Source organism: Schistocerca gregaria, unplaced genomic scaffold (genome assembly GCF_023897955.1).
Source record: "Schistocerca gregaria isolate iqSchGreg1 unplaced genomic scaffold, iqSchGreg1.2 ptg000174l, whole genome shotgun sequence".
In the NCBI taxonomy this organism is placed as follows: Eukaryota; Metazoa; Arthropoda; class Insecta; order Orthoptera; family Acrididae; genus Schistocerca; species Schistocerca gregaria.
Genome location: NW_026061726.1, coordinates 2,492,529 through 2,502,416, shown reverse-complemented (window position 1 = coordinate 2,502,416; position 9,888 = coordinate 2,492,529). Strand labels below are relative to the sequence as shown.

The following is a 9,888-nucleotide window of genomic DNA, read 5'->3' as shown; positions in this document are numbered from 1 at the left end:
GTCAAATGTTGAGAATAGATTTGTTATCATTTTCAATTTAAGTTTTTTATTTCAATTGTTCTTTTTTCTGCTCTTTTAATTAGGTTAGGTTTAAATGAGAAGAAGTTTATTTGATTAAACAAGATTAATGTAGCTGAAAATATAATGAATAGTGAGAATCATATAAGAGGGGATATTTGAGGGATTTGGATATAATTTCCCCATCAGAAGTAGTCGTTAATTTACTATTATTTGGTTTAAGAGACCATTACTTACTTTCAGTCATCTGATGAATTTCAAGATGTACTAATTTTTTTAGTTACTTTAGATTGACACTCTAATGTTATTTATTTTAACTATCACCTTAAATTATCTTAGATAATCACTTAATAAATAAATTTACTGAAGTTCTTTCAATTACAATTGGTATAAATCTGTGGTTTGCTCCACAGATTTCTGAGCATTGTCCAAAGAATAATCCAGGTCGATTTATTGTGAATGTTCCTTGATTTAACCGACCTGGCGTTGCATCAATTTTAACCCCTAATGCAGGAACTGCTCATGAGTGTAGAACATCTGATGCTCTTGTTAATACTCGTACTTATGTATTTATTGGTAGGATTGTTCAATTATCTACATGTAGCAGTCGAAATCCATCATTTTCTAGGTCTTGTTCTGGTGTTATATAAGTGTCAAATTTTACGTCTATGAAGTCTGAATATTCATATCTTCAATATCATTGTCGTCCAATGGTTTTAATTGTGATTATTGCATCTACTGAGTCATCAAGTAAATATAATAGTCGTAATGATGGAAGGGCAATAAAAATTAATGTAATTGCTGGTAAAGCTGTTCAGATTGTTTCAATTAAATGTCCATGAAGTATATTACGGTTAGTATAGGCAATAAATAATATATAACTTAAGGCATAACCTACAATTACTGTAATTAATAATAATACGACCATAGTATGATCATGAAAGAATGATAATTGTTCCATTAATGGTGAAGCTCCATCTTGAAGAGATAAATTTGATCATGTTGCCATTAATAAATATTTTCTAATAAAATGTCAAACCTTTATTTGTAGAGCTTAAATCTACTGCACTAATCTGCCATATTAGAATCTAGAGATTAATGGTAATTCTGAGTAACTATGTTCTGCAGGAGGGTTATTTTGTAGTCATTCTGTTGATCTTCTTATGTTAGCTCTAAATATAATTGCTCGGTTTGTAACCATTCTTTCTCATATAATTACAATGAATATAATGATTCCTACAATAGAAATTGTAGACACAATTCTTGATACTACATTTCATGATGTATATGCGTCTGGGTAGTCTGAGTATCGTCGAGGTATTCCTGCTAATCCTAGGAAGTGTTGAGGAAAGAATGTTAAGTTTACTCCAATGAATATAATTGTAAATTGAATTTTTAATCATGTATTATTTATAGTTAATCCTGTAAATAGTGGATATCATTGAATGACACCTCCTATAATTGCAAATACTGCTCCTATAGATAATACATAATGAAAGTGGGCTACTACATAATATGTATCATGTAATACAATATCAAGTGATGAATTTGCTAATACTAATCCTGCTAATCCACCAATTGTAAATAGGAAAATAAATCCTAGAGCTCATAATAATGGTGGATTGAACTTGAATTTAGTTCCATATAATGTAGCTAATCATCTAAATACCTTAATTCCTGTGGGTACAGTAATAATTATTGTTGCTGATGTAAAATATGCTCGTGTGTCAACATCCATTCCCACTGTAAATATATGATGTGCTCATACAATAAATCCTATTAGTCCAATTGATAGTATAGCATAAATTATACCTAATGTTCCAAATGATTCAATTTTTCCTCTTTCTTGACATACAATATGTGAAATAATTCCGAACCCCGGTAGAATTAAAATATAAACTTCTGGGTGTCCAAAGGATCAAAATAGATGTTGATATAGAATTGGGTCACCCCCTCCTGCTGGGTCAAAGAATGATGTATTTAAATTTCGATCTGTTAATAATATAGTAATAGCTCCTGCTAAAACTGGAAGTGAAAGAAGGAGAAGTAATGCTGTAATAGCTACTGATCATACAAATAAAGGTGTTTGATCTAAAGTTATACTTTCTGATCGTATATTAATTGCTGTTGTAATGAAATTTACTGCACCAAGAATAGATGATACACCTGCTAAGTGTAGTGAAAAAATAGCTAGATCTACAGATGCACCCCCATGTGCAATAGCTCCTGCTAGAGGAGGGTAAACTGTTCATCCTGTCCCAGCACCATTATCTACTATAGAAGATGTAAGAAGAAGGGTTAGTGAAGGTGGTAGTAATCAAAAACTTATATTATTATTCGTGGAAATGCTATATCTGGTGCACCAATTATTAGTGGAACAAGTCAATTACCAAATCCACCAATTATAATAGGTATTACTATAAAGAAAATTATTACGAATGCGTGAGCTGTAATAATAACATTATAAATCTGGTCATCCCCAATTAGAGATCCTGGTTGACCAAGTTCAGCACGAATAAGTATTCTTATTGATGTTCCTACTATTCCTGCTCATGCTCCAAATAGAAAATATAAAGTACCAATGTCCTTATGGTTTGTTGAGAATAATCATTTTTGTGGTAAGATGGCTGAATTTTAGGTGGTAGACTGTAAATCTACTTATGAGATGTATTCTCTCTTATCATATTTAGGTCTTATATTCAATTATGATTCTAGACTGCAATTCTAGAGGTGTAAAATTTTACTAAGGCCTAAAAGATTATTCTTTTAATTATAACTTTGAAGGTTATTAGTTTGATTAACTTAAGTCCTTAGTATAATGAAATTAAGGTTGATGTTGAAATCAATCCTATTGTTGAAATTATTACTGTTATAGGAAGAATGATTCTTGATTTTTGGGACTTTATCTTTATAGATCACGAATTTTCTGTGTATGATATAATTAGAGCTGAGAATCTAATACGTATATAGTAGTAGAGTGTAATTGTAGTTAATACAACTATAATAGTTATAATAGTTGTTATATTGTTTTCTATTAACGATTGTATTACAATTCATTTTGGTAAGAATCCAAGGAATGGTGGTAGTCCACCTAAAGATAATAAAGATAAGAATATTATGAATTTAATTTCGGTTTTTATATTTCTGGCTGAATAAATTTGATTTATGAAAAATAAATTTATTTGCTTTTTACGTTTTAAAAATAAAGGTTTGACCTTTTATTAGAAAATATTTATTAATGGCAACATGATCAAATTTATCACTTCAAGATGGAGCTTCACCATTAATGGAACAATTATCATTCTTTCATGATCATACTATGGTCGTATTATTATTAATTACAGTAATTGTAGGTTATGCCTTAAGTTATATATTATTTATTGCCTATACTAACCGTAATATAATTCATGGACATTTAATTGAAACAATCTGAACAGCTTTACCAGCAATTACATTAATTTTTATTGCCCTTCCATCATTACGACTATTATATTTACTTGATGATTCAGTAGATGCAATAATCACAATTAAAACCATTGGACGACAATGATATTGAAGATATGAATATTCAGACTTCATAGACGTAGAATTTGACACTTATATAACACCAGAACAAGACCTAGAAAATGATGGATTTCGACTGCTAGATGTAGATAACCGAACAACCCTACCAATAAATACAGAAATACGAGTATTAACAAGAGCATCAGATGTTCTACACTCATGAGCAGTTCCTGCATTAGGGGTTAAAATTGATGCAACGCCAGGTCGGTTAAATCAAGGAACATTCACAATAAATCGACCTGGATTATTCTTTGGACAATGCTCAGAAATCTGTGGAGCAAACCACAGATTTATACCAATTTTAATTGAAAGAACTTCAGTAAATTTATTTATCAAGTGATTATCTAAGATAATTTAAGGAGTTAGTTAAAATAAATAACATTAGAGTGTCAATCTAAAGTAACTAAAAAAATTAGTACACCTTGAAATTCATCAGATGACTGAAAGTAAGTAATGGTCACTTAAACCAAATAATAGTAAATTAACGACTACTTCTGATGGGGAAATTATATCCAAATCCCTCAAATATCCCCTCTTATATGATTCTCACTATTCATTATATTTTCAGCTACATTAATCTTGTTTAATCAAATAAACTTCTTCTCATTTAAACCTAACCTTATTAAAAGAGCAGAAAAAGGAACAATTGAAATAAAAAACTTAAATTGAAAATGATAACAAATCTATTCTCAACATTTGACCCATCAACTAACATCTTTAATTTATCATTAAATTGAACTAGAACATTTCTAGGACTATTATTAATCCCATCACTATTTTGACTTACACCATCACGAATTAACATTATCTGAAATAAACTAAATTTAACCTTACATAATGAATTTAAAACACTACTTGGACCAAAATCATTTAATGGAACAACATTCATTTTCATCACAATTCTTATTATAATATTATTTAACAATTTCATAGGATTATTCCCTTATATTTTTACTAGAACAAGACATTTAGCATTAACATTTGCAATTGCCCTACCTATATGACTAAGATTTATATTACTTGGATGAATTAACCATACTAATCATATATTTACACACCTTGTACCACAAGGTACACCGCCCGCATTAATATCATTTATAGTACTAATTGAAACAATTAGTAATGTTATTCGACCAGGTACATTAGCAGTACGGTTAGCAGCAAATATAATTGCAGGACACTTATTATTAACCTTATTAGGAAACACAGGACCATCTATAGCAATAAACTTCATCTCATTACTAATTATTGGACAAATACTTCTATTAATTCTAGAATCAGCAGTAGCAATAATTCAAGCCTATGTTTTCTCAATTCTAAGAACTTTATATTCTAGAGAAGTATATTAAACCTATGTTAACAACTCACTCAAACCACCTATTCCACTTAGTAGACTATAGAACTTGACCATTAACAGGAGCAATTGGAGCAATAGTCCTAGTATCAGGACTAGCAAAATGATTCCACCTATTTAATATTAACTTATTTATAATTGGATTTGGAATTACCCTACTAACCATAATTCAATGATGACGAGATGTAGTATGAGAAGGAACATATCAAGGATTACATACAGGATTTGTATCAATTGGATTACGATGAGGAATAATTTTATTTATTGCATCAGAGGTATTATTTTTCGTTTCTTTTTTTTGAGCATTCTTTAGAAGAAGATTAGCACCAACAATTGAACTAAGAATACTATGACCTCCAATAGGAATTCAACCCTTTAACCCTATACAAATTCCATTACTTAATACAGCTATTCTTTTAGCATCAGGAGTAACAGTAACATGAGCACCTCATAGTTTAATGGAATCTAATCATACTCAAGCACTACAAGGATTATTCTTCACAGTGTTATTAGGACTATACTTTACAATACTCCAAGCATATGAATATTGAGAAGCACCTTTTACCATTGCAGATGCAGTTTATGGGTCAACATTCTTTGTTGCAACAGGATTCCATGGTTTACACGTAATTATTGGAACAATCTTTTTATCAACATGTCTACTTCGACACTCAATAAATCAATTCTCACCAAGACACCACTTTGGATTTGAAGCAGCAGCATGATACTGACACTTCGTAGACGTAGTATGGTTATTCTTAAATATCTCTATTTATTGATGAGGTAGATAATTGTTTTTCTAGTATAAATAGTACATTTGACTTCCAATCAGAAAGCTTGATATAAATCAAGAAAAACAATTCTAATTCTATCCACAAGAGTTTTCATTAGATTTATTATTCCAGTAATTGTTATAATCCTGGCAACAACACTATCAAAAAAATTAATTAATGATCGAGAAAAAAGATCACCATTTGAATGTGGGTTTCATCCAAAAAGATCAGCTCGAATACTATTCTCACTACGATTCTTCCTAATCGCAGTAATCTTTTTAATTTTTGATGTAGTAATTGCATTAATTCTACCAATTGTAATTATTTTTAAAACATCAGACATTATAATCTGAACAATATCAACAATATTTTTTATTCTAGTTCTACTAGGTGGACTATACCATGAATGAAATCAAGGAGCATTACAATGAGCAGAATAAAGGGTTGTAGTTAAACATAACATTTGGGTTGCATTCAAAAAGTATTGATAATATCAATCAACCTTAAATAGAATAAGAAGCGAAATATTGCAGTCAGTTTCGACCTGGAAGATTGGTATATACTACCCTTATTCTTATTAATTGAAGCCAAAAAGAGGCGTATTACTGTTAATAATATAATTGAACTATAATAGTTCCAATTAAGGAAATGTAAAGCCAATATGAAAGCTGCTAACTTTTTATATTAGCGGTTAAACTCCGTTAACATTTCTAAAATTTATATAGTTTAAATAAAACATTACATTTTCACTGTAAAAATAATATATCTATATTTATAAATACCTAAAAGTAAAAATACTTCCTTAACATCTTCAGTGTCACGCTCTAATTATAAGCTATTTAAGTAAACGAAAAATAATATTACCAAAATAAATATTCAAAAAATAAAAGTTAAAAGTTAAATCTTGAAATTAGAATCATATCAACCTTGAATATAACCAATTAAATAAATAAATAATCTATATAAACCTTGACCACCAAGTAATTCACCCCAACCATAATCAAATGACTTAGATGAATAATAACCTATTTTTAAAGGAATATATCTAATAAACTTAGTTGAAAGAAAAGGTATAAATCATATAGAACCAGCAAATCTGACAAAAGAAAGTATACTTAAAGAAAATAAATTATGAGAAAAATCAAAATTAGAAATAAGATAACCTAAATAAGATCTGTCTCGCGTGTGTGTAATAGTTAAAAACTTTAAATAATAAGGTAAAGCAATCACAGAGGAATAGGAAAAATTAATCAAGTTAAAAGACTACCACCAAAAACAGCAACAAACAATAGACCAATTATTCCAAATGAAATATAATAACCCTTATCATCAAAAGAAAATCTAGAATAAAAATTATTATCACCAGATATTGAATAATAAAACAAACGAAAAGAATAAGAAGCAGTTAAACCAGTAGAAAAAAAATAAAGAAAAAAAATTAAACAATTAATTCATCTTAAACAAACCATCTCAAGAATTAAATCCTTTGAATAAAATCCCGCTAAAAAAGGTATTCCACACAAAGAAAACTAGAAACATTAAAACAAACTGAAGTTAAAGGTATGAATTTAACAATTGATCCTATAAAACGAATATCCTGAGAATCCTTCAAATTATGAATTATTGAACCTGCACATATAAATAATAATGCCTTAAATAATGCATGAGCCAATAAATGAAAAAATGCAAGCTTTGGATAACCCATAGCCAAAATTCTTATTATTAAACCAAGTTGTCTTAAAGTAGAAAGAGCAATAATCTTCTTCAAATCAAATTCAAAATTAGCGCCCAATCCAGCCATAAATATAGTTATACAACCAATTAAAAGTAAAAATTAACCACAATTATAAGTATCTAATATTGGTCTAAAACGAATTAATAAATAAACACCAGCAGTAACAAGAGTAGAAGAATGAACTAAAGCAGAAACAGGAGTAGGAGCTGCTATAGCAGCAGGAAGTCATGAAGAGAAAGGAATCTGAGCTCTCTTAGTTATAGCTGCTAAAACAATTAATATAGTAATGAGCTTTATTTCAAAAGAATTAGAAATAAAATCAAAATAATAAATATAATTTCAACCACCAAAATATAACATTCATGCAATAGAAATTAAAATAGCAACATCGCCAATACGATTAGAAAGTGCAGTTAATATACCTGCACTATAAGATTTTACATTTTGATAATAAATAACTAAACAATAAGAAACTAAACCTAAACCATCTCAACCTAATAAAATTCTAATTAAATTAGGACTAATAATTAAAAAACCTATAGAAACAATAAATATTAAAACAATAATAATAAAACAATTTATATTCTTTTCACCAGATATATAATCCTCTCTTTAATAAATAACCAAAGAAGAAATATATATAACAAAAGATATAAAAATAAGAGATATTCAATCCAAAATTAAAGTTATAACAACTATAGAACCATTTAAATTGAAAAGCTCTCACTCAACAAAAACTCTATAATCAATTATTAAATAATAAATACCTAAAATAAAAATTATAGTTCTCGAAAAAAACAAAGAAAAAAAACTCAAAGAACAAATAGAAAATAAATTCACGGCCTAAGATGAAAAACTTCATATCATTGATTCCACAAAACAATATTTTTAATTAAAATACTTAAGCAAACTAAACAAAGAAATATTCACCCTTTAAACAGAGAATATTTAAAGGCAATCAATGTAAAAGTAAAAGATGATATTCACGAAAATAACCAAGAGAACAAGTATAAACACCAGAATAATAATTTCCATGCTGAGAATAAGAATATATATACAAAGTATAAACAGCTCTAAAAAAAGATAAAAAAATCAAAGCAAAGAATCTAAAAGAAGATCAAGATATAATTCTATTTAATAATCTAATTTCACCTACCAAATTTAAAGAAGGAGGAGCAGCCATATTTGATGATCTTAAAAGAAATCATCATAAAGCCATTCTTGGCATCAAATTAATTATACCCTTGTTAATTAATAATCTTCGTCTACCTAAACGTTCATAAATAATATTAGATAAACAAAATAAACCAGAAGAACATAAACCATGACCAACCATTAGAGAAAGTGAACCTACACAACCTCATCAATTCATAGTCATCAATCCACCAATAACCATTCTTATATGAGCAACAGAAGAATATGCAATTAAAGACTTTAAATCAACCTGACGAAAACAAATAAATCTTACAATAACACCCCCAGATAAACCCAAAGATAATAAAAAATAATTAAACTTTAAACCCAAATAAGAAATAACCTTTATAACACGAAAAATACCATAACCACCTAACTTTAATAAAACACCAGCAAGAATCATTCTACCTGAAATAGGGGCCTCTACATGAGCCTTAGGAAGTCATAAATGAACCAAAAACATAGGTATCTTAACTAAAAAAGCCAAAATTATAAATACATAAAACATAAAATAATAAGAACCAAAATCAACTAATAAAGGAAAATATAAAGTATTAGAAAAATCATAAACCTCAAATAAAACTAATAATAAAGGTAATCTAGCAACCAAAGTATAAAAAATTAAATAAACACCAGCCTGCAAACGCTCAGGTTGATAACCCCAACCCAAAATTAAAAGTAAAGTAGGAACTAATCTAGCCTCAAAAAAAATATAAAAAGAAAGAAGACTTAATCTAGCAAATGAACAGTAAAGCATAATTATTAAAATCAAAACCATAAAAACAAAAAAATTAGAATGATATGGACTTAAATAAACTGAACCTCTAGCAGTGATTATTAAAGAACAAATCCAAAAACTAAGCAAAATTAAACTAAAAGAAAAATAATCAATACCAAAATAATATCTAATTATATTCAAATCAGCATATGAATAAACACAAATTATAAACACAAAACTCGACAGAAACATTAAAGAATGAACCAACCATCAACAATTATTTAATAAACAAAGAGGGATCAAAAAATAGTTATAAATAAATACTTTAACATAAAGATAAACCAAAAGAATTAAAAAAATCATTACCATGAGAACGAATTATTGAAACTAAAATAGAAAGACCTAAAGCACCCTCACAAACAGAAAAAACAAAAAAAAATAACAGGAAAAAAATAATAATAATCAAACTCAATAAGAAAAACAATAACTAATATAAATAGAGAAAGAACAACAAGATTCTAATCTCAAAAGA

At 28.1% G+C, this 9,888-nt stretch overlaps 2 long non-coding RNA genes across 2 annotated transcripts in view; one reads left to right on the top strand and one right to left on the bottom strand.

Moving 5' to 3' along the window:
• LOC126302628 (uncharacterized) overlaps window positions 1-9,888 on the bottom strand; it is an 82,892-nt gene that overhangs the window by 9,272 nt on the left and 63,732 nt on the right. The window lies entirely within an intron of this gene.
• LOC126302627 (uncharacterized) overlaps window positions 1,114-9,888 on the top strand; it is a 67,263-nt gene continuing 58,488 nt past the window's right edge. Inside the window, exon 1 of the long non-coding RNA XR_007553142.1 lies at window positions 1,114-1,701. This is a non-coding gene — a long non-coding RNA (uncharacterized LOC126302627). The remainder of the gene's footprint in view (window positions 1,702-9,888) is intronic.